The following is an 8,873-nucleotide window of genomic DNA, read 5'->3' on the forward strand; positions in this document are numbered from 1 at the left end:
AAAATTCAATGTGAAAATACATTTAGAAGGTGCTGGAATGAACAACATAATGCAGCGCGATTAGATTTAATTTCCAGGTCTAAAGACAGACGCACTTTGTTCACTTTATGGTCTGAGAGCAAATATTTGCAGATATTAATGGAGCGAGAGACGAAAGGCTCGTTTTAGGTGCCCTCCTATGTTCTGGTTCCAAATCCTGGGCTGTAATTACGTCGTAATTGTTCTATAAAGCTTCGCCCTGCAAACAGCTCCCATTGTGTCAACAATCCGCAGGTCAAAGGTGGATTTTTATTTATCAGCTGTTGGCCTTTTTAACAAAAAGAACTTTGGCAAAAGCGACGCAGTCGAGAGCGAGAGAACGGCAAATTACAGAGCTGCTGGGTAATCGCTGAGTCGTCATGAACGGAGGTAATGAGAGAGGCTGAAAAGAGAGGAAAGTCGAGTCTGGGAGAAGATTAAAGCTAGAAATGAGCAAACTCACACCCGAAGAATGAATATTGTGTTTTGTTTATGGAAAAAAAACATTCAATTCGGGAAAAAAGTCGCCTGGAAATTCAATAGTTGGTGGTTTTTGGGGTTTTTTTGGCAGCAAATATCAGCATCCAACCCGACATCCAATGAAAGGATTCCGTTATTGATGACAGGAGATGAAACTGATGCCTATCAATACGCTTCAGTTTCATCCATGCAGTCAGACAGGAGCTCCTGGAACGGCTGGAAGTTAATCTGATAAATGGAAAAGATGAAATTAGATCAAGTCCTGACCTTTATTCTGCTCTTGAAATTTACGGGGCTGTAAAGTGGTACCGTTTTGTGTGTGTGTGTGTGTGTGTGTGTGTGTGTGTGTGTGTGTGTGTGTGTGTGTGTGTGTGTGTGTGTGTGTGTGTGTGTGTGTGTGTGTTCTGAGCGCCGTCAGATCAAAAGAGCAAAAAATGTAAAAGAAAAAGTCGTTCGAGATAAGAACGAAGAAGGTTTGAACGGTGATGTGAAAGGAGTCAGAATGTAAAATTAACTTCTGTTGTTGATGTTGTTGTTGTTGTTGTTGACAGCTGCTCTGGGTCCTGACTGTAGTCTGTTACGTCTGCTCTGATCGACATGATGGAGACAAAACTACACATTCACATCGTAAACGCAGAAGAATCATGTTTGATGCGTGTAGTGAAGAATATCTCCTCCTTATCAGCTGAACTAATGTATTTATTCTCCTTTAACCATCACTACACTGTTGTTTATTATTGTCTCTCTCAATTTGAAATATATGATCTCATTTTACACGTCAACAAAGCAAAATTCTTGCCTACATCAACATTTTCATCCAAGATTGTAAAGCTGCATCAGTATTTTCATCCACTTTAGTGTTTTATATTATAGCATATATGAATTCAGGCAAAGAGGATGCTCATCTCTTAGCAATAAAATCAATTCCTCTTCATAAATTATGTGCATTTCTAACATATACGGGTCAGATTTAGGTCAAACCTAAAGAGTTCGTGTAGAAAAAAAGCAAATAAGTTGTGCAAACATGTCAACCAGTGTTTTATTGTTTAATAGGACAAGGTCCATGCGTCCGAATCCTGACAAAGACAAACCGCAAACGCTTTTCCCACATAATTATCTGGCCACGTGTGACGCGTCAGGATTCGGCGGGGGCTCTGGCCCGCTTCCCCCCCGTCGGTACACGCTGTGTCTGCTGTGGCCGATCATGTGGAACCCATGGAGCGCTGGCCATGTTGTGTGTGCTGTCATCTCAGATGTGCACACACAACATTGAGGAGTCACAGATCACTACCCCTCAGGGACGAGGGCTGTGTGTGTGTGTGTGTGTGTGTGTGTGTGTGTGTGTGTGTGTGTGTGTGTGTGTGTGTGTGTGAGAGAGTGTGTGTGTGTGTGTTAGGGACTGGTTATATTCCTTGTCACGTACGTCTGACCTGCCTCTTTCAGACTCACCTGCCGTCTTGAAGTCACATGAGTGTGTTACCGACCGTCCCCGTGGGGCCGGTGGCCCCCAGTGTTCTTAAAATACATCCAGAGTTATTTAGTGTCAGTCACTCTTATTGGCTTTAATTTATTGAGTAGCATTTAGAAGCTGCACTCATCAATATTTTATGGGAATTAAAGGTCTTTGTAATCGAACATGTTTAGCAGTGGAAAAGGCTTCAAGCGACATTTGTACGAAGTGATTTCTCCTGCATCCCCAAAGACAACATTCTAGAAATGAACTTTTTGAACATTATTCCATCTGTAGACGCTGCAGTGTGCATGCCAGGGCAGTAGAGGGCAGTGGAGCCTTTGTCATGTCATTAAACCACAAATAAAATTAAGTAAATGATGACTTCCTTTACAGGGAAAGATTAAATAGGTGCTCTTTATACAGTTTAGTAAAAAAAAAACATTAATGGGGTACAAGGCAGGGTACACTCCGGGGCATAACGCCAGTACACCGCAAGATTACTATTACAATTTGGAAAAAAAAAATCTGGCTGCTTTTACTGAGCGTATCTCAGGAACAGAAAGGGACGACATGAAAACATTCCACATCACGCCGGATACAGATTTGGTGAGAAATTTTGGGATCCTGGTGTGAAACTGCAGGTTTTGTGCTGCGTGGGTTGAAAAATGTCTCTCACACACACACACACACACACACACACACACACACACACACACACACACACACACACACACACACACACACACACACACACACACACACACACACACACACACACACACACACATTTCTGCATTCGTAGCCTCTGCTTGCTCTTTCAGAATCAGCTTTATTCACAAGTGTGAGAACACATGCGACGAAATTTGACAGTTTTTGTTTTGCTAAAATGCAACTTATTGGTTTTCAACTGATTCTGATCACGTTTAGTGTTGAGAATTTATTTAACGGAAGCATTTTTCCCTTTATAATAAGACTCATTTATGTTTCTATTATAATGGACCTTCCCATTCATACACAGTCTATCCAACATCTCTGTAAGTCGGTACGATGTGGACATGAGTTCAACCACAGGAGGGCAGTAAAGTTTAGACAGCGTCAAATACGGAGCCTGTCGATGAAGGTGGAGATAATGCCAGCCCTGTTTGGTTTGAATTTGTTTCTGTAGATGTTTGTCACATCTTGGTTGAATATAATCGTAGTTCCGGGACCGTTCCCAGTGGCGTTGCTTTGTTTTTTTCCGTTAGCGCTCCAAACACATACCCCTCCAAGCTAATTAATAACCGCTTCATGTGTTGAGAAGCTGATCAGATGCAGTTTAAAGAACTATTTGAATGCCTGCAGAGCTTAATATTATTGAAACGAGTTATCATTATTAAACATGTGATTATATTATAATATGTGCACCAATGGAAGAGCAGGACTGTCCTTCAGTCTCACGCTAACGGAAAGCCCCCCATCGATAAAGAGTGGGGCAGCGACGGCTTTTATATCACTGCAAACACCAGATATGACTAATCACGATTACATGCGAGTCGTCTATTCGGGGCTGGGGGAGCGTATCGCTGCAGCATCAGGGGGAACGGGAGCGGGAGGAACTCCTGTCACCAGATATTCGGGTGGAACCTAATATTTGCATAACTATGTGTCAGATAAGGGGGAACCATTATATCATGGCACAGCCGTAACCACGGGGCATGCATAGAGCAAGGCATTATGGGGGCTGATTGGGGATGGTGTGTGCAGCGATTCCATTAAAGATGGAAGATGCAGAGGATTGAGAAGTTGCAGTCGGGAAAGTGTGTCAGACTTTTTCAGGCAGAAACATTGAAAGCTTCTTTTTTTTTCTTTTCTGTATCTGACTTTATTATTTCTGCTCCCTGTTCCAGAGTCAAAACACAACTAGTGGATTTATAAAAGAGATGATGGATTTAATTATAAGAGGCACAAATAATGGTACAGAAATCCTTCATTACTAGATGTTAATGCATTCCAGGAACCACACGCGATTAACAAATTCCATGATATAACGACAAACTATCTTATTATTTATGGTAATTTAAACGTTTCTGAACCCCCCCATACTGATATTAAACCACCTTCTATCTGTATTACCTTTAAAACACTCTGACAGACTGTTTAAAGCACTTTTGTGTCTCACAGAAGTCCAAGACTCACGGAACGTAGTGAACGTCCGTCAGCCAATAGAATGCGTGTACGGTATCACATGACTGCCTTCTAAAAATCCGCGATTGTTGATGCGCGAATGCGTGTAGCGTCATTTATGTGTAACTCACACGACTCATTATCTCCAGACCCTCTAATTCTAATCCTTAAATCAACCAGATTAAATTATATTCTAACCCAGATCTTCGCTGTAAATTCGACTATTTTATTCGAGTTGTTGCACCACAAACTTTTTCCTCCTGTCACAGCCGTTGAGATTCGCTCAGGAAATTTCCACACGGGGAATCTTTCAGCGTGTCGCCGCCCGTCTTTGTATGCAGGCGCATGATTGGGTGTAGACAGTGACGGACAGGCAGCTGCCTCCGACCGCACCGACAAACACACGCACAAAGCATCCTGTCGCTTTTGTCACGAGGAGTCGCTCCGGAGGACCAAAAACCAATAGATGAGTGCGGTCGGCTTATCAATCACCGCCGCGGCAACGGGAAATCGATGGGAGCTCGGATCAACATTTAGAAGGAATGTGACACGTATGTAGAGTCTAAGCCGCAACGGGTTTCACAACCGTATCCCGGAGAGACGGAGACGTGTTGACCTTAATTTTCTTTGACAAGCATTCACAGCTGCCACTTACTCACCCGCTTACCTCCAACCTCCCAACCAGCAGGTTGCATTCTTAAAAATCCTCTTTTTCTTCATCTGTCGCTCCTCATTTCCTTCTTTCACCACAATCCTGACACTTCCTTCCTTCCTTCCTTCCTTTTCCGTTTCTTTTCAAAAACGTTTCCGTTCGCATTAGCATCCCGAGCAAACCGGAGCGAATGCAGGTTTTTGCGTTGCGAGGCAATCGTGGTGGGGGGGGGGGGGCGCGTGAACAATAATTAATGAGACAAAACTTTTGCTTTTTGTCGACAACAAAAAAAAGCAGGTTGGATGAAACGGTGCTGTGGAAAAAAACATCTGGAAGGTTCTGATGTGGTGCTTTTCAAGTAGGACAGGAAGCTCCAAATGCCTTCCGGGCAAATTAGCAAATGCTCAGAGACATTTTTTATTGAGTGGAGGGTTCGTTCGGTGGTGGGGGGGTTCGGTGGGGCCCCCCTTCGCTCGGTGGAAGCGTTTCACTAGCAAACAATCAAAGAGAATTTGTGAGCAGAGCTTTGGAACAATCTGGGCCTATATTTAGAGGAGGGAATGAATCCGTGGATGCAGGCAGTAATCAGATAATTAGGAAAGCAAATTAAAATAGACAGATACAGTCTGTTTGCTCCAGGCCATGTTGAAAATTCCGCCTTTTTTCCCTTCTACTTCCTCCATTTCTTATTCTTTTTATTCCGTTCTGTTCTCGTTTCTCTCGGCACCTCCGGCTGCATCAGCGCGATCGATACCCAGGTACACTTTAACAGCACCTTTGACAGATTAATGGATCTGTGTCTGTGCCCATCCCTTTTTTTTCTGTCTGTATGTGAGCTAAAATGATGTGTCTCCACCGGTGTCTCCGTCCAGCCACCCCGGCCCCCGGGCGTTACGGCGTTATTCTCTAAGTCACGGGGTGAAAACTCGCAGTTCCTGCCCTCCGGATGGACGAACACATTGGCAGTACGACACAATCTCACTTCCGAGTGTGAAGTCAGCGGCGCTGACCCGCGGCGCCACATCCGTCTTCATCGTGAGACGTCGATCATACGGATCTGTTTCCCGCTCTCTTTTTAATCATAGTCGGGTTTTTTTGCTCTTTGCCAAAAGTGGGTGATTGGTGGCTTCCTGCCCCGACCGATGGAGGGAGGGAGGCGGGGCAATAACCATTACAGTTATAAAATAACTGATGGATGGAATTAGAGGAAGTGTGCAGCGAACATTAGCGTTAACACAATGCTGTTTTGGGGTTTGTTGACCCCAGGTACACTTTATTTTGACGATCCATGACTTCATGTATGGACACTTTCTAGGTAATATACGACCGGAGCGGCTGGATCAAGCTGCTCCGACTGGCTGGAAGAATCGGGCGAGAGGAGTTGAAGAAGTAACAACAGCAATTACCACTAAGGTTGACTTCAGAGCGTTTAAGTGTGTGTGTGTGTGTGTGTGTGAGCAGACCCTGCATCAGTAAAGCAGAGACTCCCTCTTCAATGACCAACCCTTTACCTGAAATGCTTTGAACGCATCATAAACACTGGACTCTATTTACTGGTCTATTGTTGACATTTGAGGGTTGACCTTTCAAATCAAACGGCCGTTCCGCCGGGGGGACGAGCGATGGCGTTAATAAGGGAATTTGGTGCACAGTGTCGATTTAAAAGTCCATTAACTTTGCAGGGCTCTCTGCATACCAACTCGGCTCTGTGGTTTTTCCCCCAGTCTGCAACAGCTAATTGCCATTCTGGTTAGGGACGGCTATAAAAGTTCCTGTTTAGCAATGCACAGAGGTTCCTAGGTGCACCTCGTGGTGTACCAGGCAGTAAAATCCTTTCTCCAAATAAATAAGATAAAAAGGGAAAATGTGTCTACAGGGGGAAACTGATTTTGCACGCTGAGAAGAACAGTTAGTAACAGATGTTATCGGGACGTAAATTCCTGATCCCCCCCCTGTGCAATTTCTCTGTTTTGTCTCTTGAAATCGCAGCAAATCATAAGCAGGGATGGGCGAAGGGGCGACGGGGAGAAATATATCCCTAAACAAAAAATAAGGATGGGAGCGATAATGTATATTTCCTGTTGTTGAGGGAGGAAGTTTTGATAATTTACTTGTACGTCTTTGGAGCGAGAACAATAGATAACAGATGGGGGGGGGGGCAGGAGACCTTTATTGTGTTGGACTAATTCGTCTTTGCTATTATGTCACAATAAATGCATTAAAATGACCACAAAGTAATTTAATGTTTAGGATATTTTGCGCCTCGTAACAGGAAGTTGGTGTCGTTGGGTCATTTGGGAGTAGGTTGACGGATTCAGACGCCGTAGATCTGGACGATGCGATACGATACACACTCCATCTTCATCCCCGAGTGTGTGAGAGTGTGAATTTTCCATTTCCTCAAATGCTTCTTGTTTACACGAGCACTTCTTTTTTTTTTTTTTTGTTTCCCTCGTCTGTGTCTGAGTCGACGCTCATCTGAGACTCTTGCAGATCCTCCTGTCTTTGTGTTTGCCCTGAGGCCTCCCCTTCATTTCACCTTCACTGAGGGGAAGCCATGTGTAAAGATGCTGCTCACCCCATTCCCACAACAAGACGTACGATACAAAGAGCAAACACCGGCTTCCGCTCCCGTGCACTCGGCTCTATTATACGTCAAACCCTGTAGCAGTCACAACGCTTCAAACACACTGCTGGAGATATGAAGATGTTTCCAGGAAGTCCTTGTTGTAACTTGAGTTTTCTTTCAACTTTTCCTCTGGGAATCTACGATAACCATCCGTTAAGTCTTGACTAAACACCTGTATAATTATACGAAGAGAGAATGGGTTTTCATTCCTCAGAATAAAGCCGTTTCCTGACGGTTAACATGGCAACCAACGGCGGTAAATGTCCCACAGCAGGGAACTCCATATTCCATGGAGCTTTTTGGATATTTTTTTCCCCCATTAGCAGCAGATGTTTGTGAATCCACATAGATGCATGAATGGCTGTTCCGTGTTCCCGCAACACACAAGCAAATTGAATCGACGACTTCCAAGCGTCTTTGCACACACCCCATGTGTGTGTTTTGGAACTGGAAGGATTTGCATGGGGGAAATAAGAGTCTGACAGGAGAGAGGATGTGATGCGACATAAAGGAACAATCCTCCAAATAAAAAGGGGGGATGAACTGATGAAAACAGGCCCACCATGAAGACTGAAGATGCCTCCTGCTTTACAGCGTAGCAGGAAAAGGGCTAGCTCTGGCGCTTTATATTTGCACCCCAAATGGAGCTTAGTTCCACGACACTGGAGTGTCTTCCTCCATTCCTGTTAAAGTGTGTCATTGAGGGTGAGATGAGTGAGGATTAATGAGACTATTGAGGATGGGTTTTGTTTTTTGACAGCGGTTTCTGTCTCCTCCCAAGGCCCATCTGCTGCCACAAGCGTTCGTTTCTTTCAGGGTAATAAATCTTTAGAACCGGAGTAGTGATCACTGACAAAGTCCTCCATGTTAAAAGATGCAGCAGCAGCTTGATTGGCTTAAATAAAGGCTTGGAATAGCAGCAGTGTGCTACTGGTGCTGCTGGTGGTGCATCCAATGGTGTCTGTTCATTTCTGGTGGATGTGCTGGTTCTAACTGGGCTAACTTGGGTTTTAATGCCAAGTAATTGGTCTCAATTTAAAATGGTGAATCAGCTGATAGTGAACAAGACAACTAAAAGCTAAAAGTCCACCTGGTTCGTCTACCTTGTAGATTGACAGCGACCCACGAACCTCTGCCATATTCTATTTTCCCAGACTGCTCTCAACAGCGTTGATCAAATTTTAAAAATTCTCGTCGGTTCCATTTACGGAGTCGACTTCCTTTGCCTTTCATTGGCTTCCATCACATTCTTTAATTTGGACATCATGCTGTCTGGAGTATTGGATTCAAAAAGTGGAGGAGAGAGGAGATTGATGTGTGGGGGGATTTGGGGAGAAATGGTTAAAGCTTCACGAATAAATTGCAGCTACAGGGTGAAGAAGGAGGGTGGGGGGGGTAAGGGAAGGGAGAGACAGAGAGAAAGAGACTGAGTAATGGGGGGAACCTGCTGATAACTGATAGAAACACGGTGAGGCCTC

Source organism: Antennarius striatus, chromosome 23 (genome assembly GCF_040054535.1).
Source record: "Antennarius striatus isolate MH-2024 chromosome 23, ASM4005453v1, whole genome shotgun sequence".
NCBI classification, from domain to species: Eukaryota; Metazoa; Chordata; class Actinopteri; order Lophiiformes; family Antennariidae; genus Antennarius; species Antennarius striatus.